Below are 9,310 nucleotides of genomic sequence, written 5' to 3' on the forward strand. Positions count from 1 at the left end.
TGAGGGTAAAACGTAGAAGGAAGACTTTTTTCCTCTAGCATGGATGGTGGAATATATTTCACAAATAGTAACACTGCATAATAAATCATATCCTGCTCTGATACATGAGTGCCTGTGTAATTCAGGCTGAGAGCAATATGAGAGGTCATTTTAAATGTACAGCCTTTTTACACTTTCTTAAGGTATTAAGATGTTAAGTACTCTGCACTGAGCGGCGAGAGAAACAGATCCAGTACCAGGCAAGCCTTGCTGTTCATTGCACCTGCTCTGCATGACCTCCAATAGCTTCTTCAAATCTACCTAATAACCCCATTAACATCTTTTTCTCTCTGGTAACATGACTCAATTCATCTTTAATAAAACCCTTGCCCACAGCATACCCAGATGCCTCTGCTAGGTGTAGGGGTCTGAAGGTTCTAGCCTAATAATTAGCATCCCCAAATAGCTCCCTTTTAAAACTGTGCTTCCAAAAGCAAAGTTTCTTTGTTGTCATACATTCTGGACATAGACTATTTTGTTAATCTTGAAACTAATCCTCTTTTTTCCAATGACACTTACTAAAGTAGATATTTTATTTTACTTCATTTCCTTGTTAATAGACAGACACATATATTGAGAACATACTTATCTAGATTCCTACTGAGATTAGTCCTTGGACTTCTGCTGATTTTAATCTTTATAAATGATCTAGAGAAAGGAGATAACTGTGAACTGCTGGAATTACTAATCAGCCAAAATTGCCAGGGTAGAGAGAAGAAGAGGAAGCTACAACCAAACGCAGGTGGAGATCAATATTCTCTGTAGCTAAGTGGGTATATGGTAAACAGAACAAAGTAAGGAATCTTGTGAAGAGCCCCACATATTGGACCTAAATGATTAAGAAATAACTAATGCTATTCATTGAAATGCATGAAGTTTAGGACATAATTATGGATCAGTCACTCCAAAAGGGTATGAACTGTGTGAAGCTTCAATTAGACCTGAAAAGGGATAGGACCCACTAAAATAGCACACTTGGAAACAGATTTGCATTTCAATTTAAAAAGTACTGATGAAAGAGGAAATAGAAATTAAACATCAGGATTACTGTCAGAGACCAATTTAATAAGCTAGTGTGTGTGTGTGTGTGTGTGTGTGTGTGTGTGTGTGTGTGTGTGTATGTGTTTGGAGTTGTGTACAATTTGATAACTACCATCTCAGTCAGGATATATATATATTTCTATCAACCTAGAAATCATTCTGAAATCTTCTTAAAGACAATCTCCCCTTCCCCATAGATAACTGCCATTCTTTTTTCTATCTCCATAGATTCATATGACATGTTACTGAATTTCATCTTCATGGAATCATACAGATATGCATGCATGAAATTTGTGTTGGCCACTTTCATTCAGCATTAGGCTTCTAGAGTTTATCTATATTGTTTGGTTTTTCAATACTTCATATCAAAATGTATTTATGTATTATCTGATTAAAGGATACTTATACTATTTCCAGTTTGAGATTTTTTTTTAAGTTTCTATGAACTTTCTTGCAGAAGTATTTCTTTTTGGAGTATATGTTTTAAATTATTTTTGTAATTGAATCATAGGGTAGGTACAGGGATCCTTGTCCTATAATAGCATAACTCCAATCTCTGCTTCTGTCCTTATGACTTTTTTCTCTGTGTGTCTCTGTGTCCTCTCCTTTTCTTAAAAGGAAACTAGTCATCAGATTTAAAGCCCACTGTAATACAATATGATACCTCTTAGTTAACTGCAAAGACCCTGTTTCCAAATAAAGTCACAGTCTGAGGCCCCAGCTGGCATTAATTGGGGGATACTATTGAATACATTAGTGCTATATGGAAGTACAATTTATTTTGGTTTATGGCCTGGTGCCTGGTGACTTTGCTACATTTATTTATTAGATATACGAATAGTAGTTGTCATGGATCTTTAGGGCTTTATTTATTTTTATTTATTTTTGAGTTGGAGTCTCACTCTGTTGCCCAGGCTGGAGGGCAGTGGCATGCTCTGGGCTACCGCAGCCTCGACCTGCTGGGTTCCGGCGATCCTTCTATCTCAGCCTTCCAAGTAGCTGGAACTACAGGCGCGCACTACCACGCCCGGCTAATTTTTTGATTTATTGTAGAGATTAGGTCTCGCCAAGTTGCCCAGGTGGGTCTCGAACCTGCGGGCTCAGGCAATCCACTCACCTCGGCCTTCCAAAGCATGGGATTACAGGCTGAACCACCGAACCCAGTTTAGGGCTTTATTTTTCACAGTAATGTCTGGTCATCTGTGAATACAGACAGTATTATGTCTTTTATTCCAATCTGTATCTTCTGTTCCTTTTTCTTACCTTTTTGCTCTAGAGATAGCTTCCCGTACAGTGTTGAACAGAAGTAGTGAGAGTAACCATCTTTTTCTTACTCCAATTTTAGGGGAGGAAAAAAGCATTGGTTGTGGGGTTTTTTACAGATACCCTCTATCATATTAAGGAGTAGTGTTTCTACCTATTTTGCTGGAAATGTTCATGATGAATGGTCATTAGATTTTGCCAAATGCTTTTATTTAATGCATTGATGACAATGTTCATTTCTTTCTTTACTGTGTTAATTAGGTAAAGTGCATTGACTGAATTTGGGTTGCTAAAACATTTTGCATTCTTGGATAAAGTCGACCTTCTCTATCACATTTTATTATTTATATTTTCCTGAATTCAATTTGCTAACACTTAATTGAAGATTTTTGTGCCTATGTTTGTAAGAAATGTTTGTCTGTACTGCCATTTTATTATTAAGCCTTTGCCCAGTTATGGCTACCAGGGTTATTTTGACCTAATAAAGCAAGTTAAAAAGTGTGTTTTCCCATTTTCTGAAAGAGTCTGTGTATGATTAGAATTACTTATTCCCTAAATAATAGAAAAATTTACCAGTGAGACTATGTATACCTTCTAAAAAATAGATGGAAGGTTTTAATGCATTCAATTTTGTTAATGAATTTATTCAGATTTTTATTATTATTTGTCAGCTTAAGTATATTTAATAATTTGTCCATTTCAACCAGATGAATTTTTCTGCAAAATGTAGCTCATAATACTTAATTATTTTAGTTTTTAATATTTATAGCATCTGTATGTCCCTTTTATTTTTTCCTGACATTGGAAATTGATATTGCTAGAGTTTTATCAATTGTATTAATCTTTCAAAGAAATAACTCTGGCATATTCAAGTTTTTGTTTGTCTGCTTCGATTTTTATTGTTTATTGCTATCATTTTATTATTTTTTCTTTCTTCTTTTTATTTATTTAATTTTCTCACCTTTTTATAGCTTCTTAAACTTAGATTATTGATCTTAGATGATTCCTATTTTCTAATATCTACATTAAAGTCAAACATTTTCTTGTAAGTATTGAATTAATTCACATACCAAATTTTAATGTGTTGTATTTTCATTATATCTTAGTCCAAAATATTTCCTATTATTAAATATTTTCTTATTTTTTTATTTTACCCTTTGATTATTGAGAAGTGTATTGTTTAATTTTGATTTTGAAATTTTCCAGATGTCTTTCTAGTACTGATTTCTAATGTAATTATATATTGATGCTGTTAAACACACCCTGTAATAGTTTGATGTTTTGCAATATATTAAGCCCCATTTTATTTTCACTGTATGGAAAATATACATATATAATAGTATATATCCTATGTGATATTCCCTTGTTCTTACTGATTCGTTTGATTTAATTGTTCTGTAAATACTAGATTGTGCTGTTATGGCAGATATAGAAGTGCTTTTCAGATTTCTCTTCAAGGAAGGACACATTGACTAGCTGTAAATAAGGTGCTGAGCTGACAGCCTCTAGGTTTAGCCCTTTTAGGTCTGCCTCAACATTTTAAAGACCATGTTCAAGTCTGCTCAGTCAATGACTGAACAGGAATGTGATACAGGACTTGCCTCGCCATTTGTCCCTAATGTGGAATTTCTCTAATAGACGATATTTTCTCTGAAGGTCCCATTTGTCTGGCAATGTCTTTGTCACATTTGCTTCATACTTTGGTATCTCTTCTTGCCAGATATTGCTTCCTCCATGTTAATTTTGCATCTTATACATTTCCAATAATGTACTTTTTACTCCATCTCGGGGACTGCTTCCTGGAAAACCCAACAGATACAGCTGTTAAAATCTCCTATTCTCTTTGTGTATTTGTGTAATTTTTCTTTTACTTATATTAGTTTTCCTTAATGCATTTGAAACTCTCTTATTATTAAGGAAATAAACAATTGAGATTTCCTATTGCATTGAAAATTGTCCCTTTTTATCTCTGAAAAAGTCTTTTTTGAAGCCTGCTTTGCTATTATTAACATAGATATAACAATATTTTTCCTTTAAGTACATGTGGTATATCTTTTTCTATTATTTTATCTTTGATACATTACTGATTTTATATTAAAGCATTTTAGATAAACTAGAGTTATTTCTGTGTTATCTAGTCTGATAATTTTCATCTTATAATTGAAGTGCTTGGCATATTTACATTTTGACTAATTATTAACACACAAGTGCTTAGTTCTATTGTTTTACTATTTTTGTTTACTTGTTTTTCTCTTTCCATAATATCTTTTGGGATATTGGAATTTAATTTAATGTTCATTTGATTTTTTTATGCTAATTCATCAATTTACTCTTAACCAAAATTGTTCCTGGCATTATTTCTTACTGGTTGTTCTAAGCATTAGAATACCAATTCTTAACTCATCAAGGCCAACTTAGAGTTATATTGTACCACATTATATAAAATGTAAAAATCTTGACTCTATATAAGTCAATTTACTCTCTCTTCCAGTTTTTTGAGCTGCTTTGATACAAATTTTGAAACAGAAAGCTATTCATCTTTTAAATTTTTTTAGAAGACACATTTTTAAGTTTATCCATAGATTTACCATTTCCAGTGCTTTTCTGTCAGTCCTCAAGATCCTGTTTTCTATTTTATGTCATTTTTCATTTTCCTGAAAGTCTTTATATGCCATTTTTTATACTACAGATCTGGTAGTAGATGATTTTTTTTTCTTTTCTTAATCTGTAACTGTCTATTTGACCTTAAGTTTTGAAAAGTATTTTCACTAGATATAAATTTTTCTTTGACATGTTTTTATCCTTTTATCTCTTTGAAGATACTATTATATTGTCCTTATCCCTCCATTGTTTTCTTTTATTATTATTATTTTAAAGGTGTAAGGTACAGTTCAGGGTTAGATATGTGTATGGTCATTGTACAGGTAAAGTTTGAACCTCTCTTTGGTCCCCACTTTGCCTGGTTTGAGATCAGGTACTCTTATTAATGTTATATACCTTCCCCCACCCCTCCTGACAGGGTCCCACTACTGTAAATCCATTTCTTATAGTGTTATGATAAATGTTCAGGATCCACTTATAAGTGAATACATATAGTACTCACATCTTTGTTTCTGTGATACATCATTGAGTATGAAAGACTCTAAATAGGGCAACCTCTTATCGGGTCCCCTCCCACTGTGGGAACTTTTATGTCTTCTTAATAAATCCTACATTCAAAAAAGAAAGAAAGAAAGAAAGAAAGAAAGAAAGAAAGAAAGAAAGAAAGAAAGAAAGAAAGAAAGAAAGAGTTGGGAACTAAATAGTTAAAGCATGAAACTGACTACCTAGAAAAGCAGAGTCCAGATAAGAATAGTATGTGTCTTTCAAAGTACAGAAAGTGCAGGCCAAGGACAAAACTAATATGAAATGTTGGCAGAATAGTCTGAGTCTGGGTACAGACACTTCTTGATAGAGGGGAAGTTTAATATTGAAGATTGGGGAAATTTGAATGCCTGATTGTATTGTGCTTGTATAAAAACTCTGGAATAAAGAGAAACGGGGTCACTCGGGGACTAGCCCCGGTGCCCTCCCTTTGCAGCTAAAGGAGTCTTGTATTCCTTTTAGTCTCCACTCCCTCTTTCAGGTACCCCGATAACTCCGGATGGTCTGGACAGAAAGAAAGAAAGAAAGACTCTAAACCAAGTTGATGCAAAGTCCATAATTTTGTTTTTCTTTATGGCTGTGTAATACTCCATCATGTATATGTTCCACATTTTCTTTATCCAGTTCACTTTTGATGGTTAGCATGATTGGTTCCCTGTTTTTGCTATTGTGAAAAATGCTGCAATAAACATGTGTGTGCAGTTATCTTTTTCATAGAATGATTTTAATTCTTCTGGATATATTCCCAGAAGGGGGATTGCAGTGTCACACTGAAGGTTGATTTTTAGATTTTGGGGGGAATTACCACACTGTTTTCCACAGAGGCTGTACTAATTTACACTTTCACCAATAATGTAGACACATTCCTTTTTTTCACCTCTTCTGCAGCATCGGTTGCTTTTTGAGTTATTGATGATGGCCATCCTGACTGGAGTTATGTGGTATCTCAGTGTGGTATTAATTTGCATTTTGTTGATGATTAGTGTGGCTGAGCATTTTTTCATGTATCTCTTGACTGCTTGTACGTCTTCTTCTGAGAAGTTATTCATATCCTTTGTCCACTTTGTAATAGAATTGTTTGGCTTTTTTTCTTTTAGCACATTTGAGTTCCTTGTAGATCCTGGATGTTATGCCTTTGTAAGACATACAGTTGGGAAATATTTTTTTTTTCTTCCAGTGGGCTGTCTCCCCACTCTCTAGATGGTTTATTTTACTTTGAAGAAACTTTTGTTTCATGAGGATGCACATGTCTCTCTTATCTTTTATGGCATTTGCTTTTGGAAACTTGATCAAGAATTGATTGCCTACTCTGATGTACCTAAGAGCGTTTCCTACATTTTCTTCTAGGATTCTTTTTTTTTGAATTGGAGTCTCACTCTGTTGCCCAGACTGGAGTGCAGTGGCCACTCCCGGCCACCACAGCCTCGAACTGCTGGACTCTGGCGATCCTTCCACCTCAGCCTTCCAAGTAGCTGGAACTACAGGCATGCGCTACCACACCCGGCTAATTTTTGATTTATTGTAGAGATGAGGTCTCGCCAAGTTGCCCAGGCGAGTCTTGAACTCGCGGGCTCAGGCAATCCACTCACCTCAGCCCCCCAAAGCACGGGATTACAGACTGAGGCACCGAGCCTGGCTTCTTCTAGGATTCTTATAGTTTGAGGATTTACATTTAAGTCTTTGATCCATTTAGAGTTGATTTTTGTGTATGGTGATAGGTAGGTGTCTTGTTTCAATCTTCTGCATGTGGTCAGCCAGTTTTCCCAGCACTGTTTACTGAATAGCTTCTCTTCTCCCCAGTGGTTGTTGGTGGAGGATTTGTCAAAGATGAGTTGGTTAAGAAATTGAGATTTTACTTCCGGAATCTCTATCCTCTTCCATTGGTCCATATACTTAATCTTGTACCAGTACCAGGCTGTTTTGATTATTGTAGGCTTATAGTAAAGTTTAAAGTCTGGAAGCATAATACCTCCTGCTTCTGAAGATTGTTTTGGCTATTCATGGTCATTTATGTTTCCATGTGAATTTCTGTATTGTCATTTCCAGGTCTGAGAAGAATGATTTTGGTAATTTAATGAATATTGTGTTGAATTTGTAGATTTCCTTTGGTAGGTTGGACATCTTAACATTGTTGATTCTTCCTACCCATGAGCATGGGATATTTTTCCATTTGTTTTTTGCCTTCTTGCATTTCTTTGAACAGTGTTTTATAATTTTCATGATAAAGTCTTTCACTTCTTTTGTTAGGAAGATGCTGAGGTAATTTTCTTTTTTTGTGGCTATGTGAATGGGATTGTGCTTTTTATTTGGTTCTCTGGCTGCTTGTTGTTGATGGAAAAGAATCCAACTGTCTTTTGCACATTTATTTTGAATCTGTCTTATGCCAAAGTCCTTTATCAGTGCAAGAAGGTTTTTGACAGACTCTCTTGGATTTTCAAGGTGCAGAATCATATCATCAGCAAAGAGGAATGACTTGACTTTCTCTTTTCCTATTTGAATACCCCTGATTTCCTCCTAGTGACTAAATGTTCTAGCTAGGAATTTCAACACTATGTTAAACAGGAAGAGTGAGAGTGGGCAGCCTTGTATTGTTCTGGTTTTCAAAGGAAATGCTTCCAACTTCTGTTCGTTTAACAATATGTTGGCTAGTGGTTCATCACAGATGGCTCTTACTACTTTCAGGTATGTTCCCTTTATGTCCAGGCATTCAAGGGCTTTTATCAAGAAGGGATGCTGCATTTTATCAGAAGCTTTTTCTGTGTCTAATAATATAATCAATAAAATGTTTTACATCTATTGATGTATTTAATTACATTTATGGTCTTGTGGATGTTGAGCCAGCCCTTTATCCTGGGTATGAAGCATACTTTGTCATGGTGGATGATATTTGAAATGTGCTGCTGTATTTAATTTACTAGAATCTTATTGAGGATTTTTACATCTACGTTCATCAGGGAAATTGGTCTGTAGTTTCCTTTCTTTGTTGGATCTTTACCTGGTTTGGATATCAATGTGATACTAGCTTCATAAAGTGATTTGAGAAGAGTCCTATCTTTCTCGATTGCCTGGAATAATTTCAATAAGATTTGTATCAGCTCCTTCTTATAGGTTTTGTAGAATTCCACTGGAAAGTCATCTGGTCCAGGACTTTTTTGTAGGTAATTCTTTTTATGATAGAGTCAATTTCCTGGATTGTTATTGGTACATTTATGGTCTCAATTTCTTCTTGTTTCAAGTTTGCAAGGTTGTGTTACATCAGAAAGTCCTCCATTTCATTTAGGTTTTCGAATTTGTTGCAAGTTTGCATAGTAGTCTCTGATCATCTTTTATATTTATTTGGGATCAATTGTGACTTGACTTTTGCATTTCTGATTGTGTATTTTGTACTTTTTTTCTCTCTCTTGGTCAATTTGGCCAGGGGTCCATTAATCTTGTTTATTCTTTCAAAGAACCAGCTTCCTGCTCCACTGATTTATTTCTATGATATTTTTGTCTTCTGTTTCCCATATTTGGGCTTTTACTTTGGTGATCTGGATTCTTCCACTGAAGTTAGGGTTTGGTAATATTGTATTTACAGTTTCCTTAGGTGATTTGTTAAGCTGTTAACTTGTGATCTTTCTACTTTTTTGATATTTTTTCATAGAGAAGTGAATTCCCCTCCTAGAACTGATTTCATGACATACCAGAGGTTTTGGTTAGATATGTTTTATTTTCATTTATTTCCAGGAGTATTTTAATTTCTGTTTTAATTTCTGTGTTGACCTGGAATTTTTCAGCATCATGCTGTTTAGTGTCCATGTCTTTGTGGGTTTTGGGTGGATTT

The sequence above is a fragment of the Carlito syrichta genome, unplaced genomic scaffold (genome assembly GCF_000164805.1).
Source record: "Carlito syrichta isolate Samal-C Ts95f unplaced genomic scaffold, Tarsius_syrichta-2.0.1 Scaffold314685, whole genome shotgun sequence".
NCBI classification, from domain to species: Eukaryota; Metazoa; Chordata; class Mammalia; order Primates; family Tarsiidae; genus Carlito; species Carlito syrichta.